Source organism: Manis pentadactyla, chromosome 11 (genome assembly GCF_030020395.1).
Source record: "Manis pentadactyla isolate mManPen7 chromosome 11, mManPen7.hap1, whole genome shotgun sequence".
Lineage (NCBI taxonomy): Eukaryota > Metazoa > Chordata > Mammalia > Pholidota > Manidae > Manis > Manis pentadactyla.
The window spans coordinates 86,703,710-86,707,342 of NC_080029.1; the positions used below are offsets into that span (position 1 = coordinate 86,703,710).

Sequence of the window (3,633 nt, forward strand, 5' to 3'; positions counted from 1 at the left end):
TGACTTACTGAATTCCAATGAAGCCTTGTCTTATCATGAAACAGAAACAGTCTCTCTCTATCCTAAATGTCACTTTGGGAGACCCTTGGACCTCATTCTCATTTTGCTATGTAAATAGAATTAATTTTATCTTGAAAGAGCAGTGGAGTGACAGTTAAGGGACTTCTATTTCCTATTCTGCCACTAACTGCAGGTACGAACTTGCAGAGGTTACTTCAAAATCTTTGTGTTCTCTGTTTCCTCAGTTATAAAAGAGGTTTTACTAGAAACACTAATTTTCAAACTGTGCCTCCGAATGCACAGGACCATGAGAAATCAGCAAGTCTTCATGAAAAGGGTGGAAGGTAGACCTCAGGGCAAAGACTGGCACTTTTTTCTCACTTGCATATTCACTTCAGTAAGATTTAATTTGAGGAAAGGGAATTGACTTAAAAAGTTTGAAAACACTGAATTTAAAAAATAATGATTGCTAAGATTTCTTATGGTCTACTAATTTTGATCTGCAATTTATTATTCAATAACTATGCCAGTGAATATTGAGTATCAAGAACTGTTATATTCTTGGCTTTTCCTTTTAATAGAGGTTGTAAAAAAAAATCCCTTACAGAAAGGAGGCCTAGAAAAGATAAAACGAAGGCAAAATCTTGGTAAAATTTTAACTGAGCTTATATGTGATGTCAGGACAACTACTTAACATGGCATTCACACCTCTTGGCCAGGTCTGTTCTTTCCCTGTGCCATCTTGCTGCCCACCTCCAGGAGGCACCACTGTGCTGTAGTTTAACGGAATGATTTCCCTGAAATTGAGCAGTGTACCACCTATGTAGCTGTTCCAGGCTTGGCTTCATCATTTGTCCAATAGCTGCTTCTCTTTTAAGGTCTCCCTTAGAGATCCTAAGGTGGTCCACACCCTGTTACTTACCCCCTGTCATCAAGAATTAATCGCTCTGTGCTTTCATGGCACTCTGTTCCTAACCTTTTCTGGGATACTTACAGCACTGCATTATCTGTAGTTAATTGTATTTGGGTGCCTGTCTTCCCTGTTGGGTCTTGAGCTTTTAGAGGGCAGGGACTGAATATTAATTGTATTTGAATTCTCAATCCAGCACTAGTCCTGGGACTTCGAAATACTCGAAATTAATGTTCTTCGAAAAAAAATGGAGTAGTAAATTTATAACAAATTATCCTTACAATTACACTCAAGTAATTTTCTTTCAAGACCTTAATAAAAGATGATAGTGGTTCTCTTTTTTTGCCATATATATTCAACTACTCAATTCAACGCAACAAATACTGTGCTGATTGTGTGGTATTCATCATTTAAGTGGGTGTCATGCATGAACCTCATCCAGGGATCAGGGGAGTTAATAAGACCTATACCCTTCATAATTAAAATATGAGCCAGCACATGATTAATGTTGTATTATGAGCATGACCAAAGTGCTTTGGAAGCTCTAAGGATTTGGGATTAATTGAGGGATTGCACAAAGAATCAGTACTTTGGCTTGGGAGAACATTCTATATTTTCAGCAAAAATATAGAATGGGAAACGAGCAAGGTACAGCATTGTAGGTGAGGAGGATTTCATGGTATATTAGCATGATTACACATTCGATACAAAAATTATATAGATTTTGCAGTAGTTGGGGAGAAGGCTAGAAAATTAGGTTGAAGATTTACTTAAATACCACACTAAAGGGTTTAGAATTATTTCCAGGGAAAAATCAGAAATCATCAAAAGAGAAGCAAAAGAAGAAAAACTCCAGTTTACCAAGCTTAGTCTGATAGTACATGTAAAATGATTTGAAGGACAACATTTTGAAGACATGAAAAACAGTTCAAGCAAAAGAGAATCTAGGACTTGTTAGTAAGGTGGCTGTGGAAAAAAATGAGGGAATGAAAGTGGCAGTGAGATTGAAGGATAAGCGACTTAAAATATTTCTGAAATATACTGAATAGATGATTTATAAGTGATATGACAAAGATTATTACAGAAACCTTCAATATGCTAATATTAATTTTTAACACCTTTGATGTCTTTAAAATTTTTTAAACTCTTAAAGAATTTAATCATTAGTAATATTCATGTTTATTTTTTACTGAGGTGGTAATGCTATTCCTAAATCTGTTGTCACACTTGCCATTAGGTAATCAATCTATCAAGGGTCTTATTCACAATTCTAACAACTGATGCCTTAAATGTCTCATTTTTCCTATTTTAGGGTTTGGGTCTTGAATACTCCTTAATAACTTTAAACAGAACTCAAAGACAACTATGCTGATCACATACAAATTAGGACATTTCAACATCAACACAAAACTAAGTTATCATCTAGCGTTTTGTTTAAAGTAATAAGTTAAACCTTATTGGTAAATTTTGACTTAAAATCTCCTACATGCTAAATGAATGCACCATCTTAAATTGTAAACAAGGAACTCCAGGGTCGGTGGCATTGATACAAGATCCAAAGATGGGATGTGCCTATGTGCCCAGGGGAGATACTCCAGAGAAGAAAAAGCAAGTGGGTGTATACTTGGAGTTACTGTGCTGCTGAATAATGACAGGTTGAATTCTGCTGTGTGTTAGTGGGGGACTGGGCCTGGTGTCCACTTTGGAATGCAGAAGAAAAAGATGAGAAGGCAGGATGCCTCAGGGAAACTCTGGTCTCATTCTATTATTCTGCAGCCCCTCCTCACCCAGGAACCCCCAAGACAACCTCTGCTCCCTCTTCAGGATTTGTTCATCTTCAGATCTTGAAACAGGGCTGGTGGGATGGCTAGGTAATTTGAACAATCTTCTCCTTAATGATATACTCAGACAGTTAATCGTCAGTCATCTAGACCCTGATCCTATCTTTGGGTGAAGGATCATATAAACCTTACAGGTTAAAAAGTTTTAAGTGTGCTTGCTTCAGCAGCACATATGCTAAAACTGGAACTATACAAAGACGATTAGCATGGTGCCTGCACAAAGATGGCGTGCAAATTTGTGAAGAGTTAAACTTTTTTAAGCCTACAGAAAAGGATATATAACAAAATTTGCTTAGAAATCCTGTCTGGGACCCAAAGTCTTTTACTATATGATTTGAAAGCACCATTTATAATTTTTTATTTTTATTTTTTTGAAAGCGTCATTAAAGATGTAATTTATGTGCACTGTATAGTATTTTAGTGATACATGCAAGTAAAAGCATTCTTATATTCCATACAATTTAGAGTTTTTTGTAACTGAATGCTAATAATATAGACCATCTTGATTGAATAAATATTTTTAATTGATCAATTTTCCCAACTGTTTCATTCTATTTTTCTAAACAAATACTCAATACTCAAGACCCCTATGAGGCATTTATATAATTTTTAAAAGAAAGAGGGTTGGAGAAAAGCAAGGTGTTGATTAACACAAAATTCAGGATAATTTTATGTATGGAGAAAGGAAGAGAAGAGGAATGGTTTGGGGAGAGTCTCAAGGTTCCAAAGGTACTGGTATATTTTATTTCTAAAGTTGGGTACAAAGTACACATATTCACCTATTTATTTCACTTGTCTAGTTTACATGTGTGCTACATATATTGTTGTGAATTCATTTACTATTTGATAAAACTATTTAAAGGAGAGGATTATAAGATGTGG

General features: G+C 35.5%; 1 non-coding gene across 1 annotated transcript; it reads left to right on the plus strand.

Annotated features, from left to right (window-relative positions):
* The first annotated feature begins 2,902 nt into the window (after positions 1 to 2,902).
* Positions 2,903 to 3,009, plus strand: LOC118913553 (U6 spliceosomal RNA). The gene has a single exon (XR_005025248.2). It is a non-coding gene; the product is annotated as a U6 spliceosomal RNA (small nuclear RNA).
* The last annotated feature ends 624 nt before the right edge of the window (positions 3,010 to 3,633 follow it).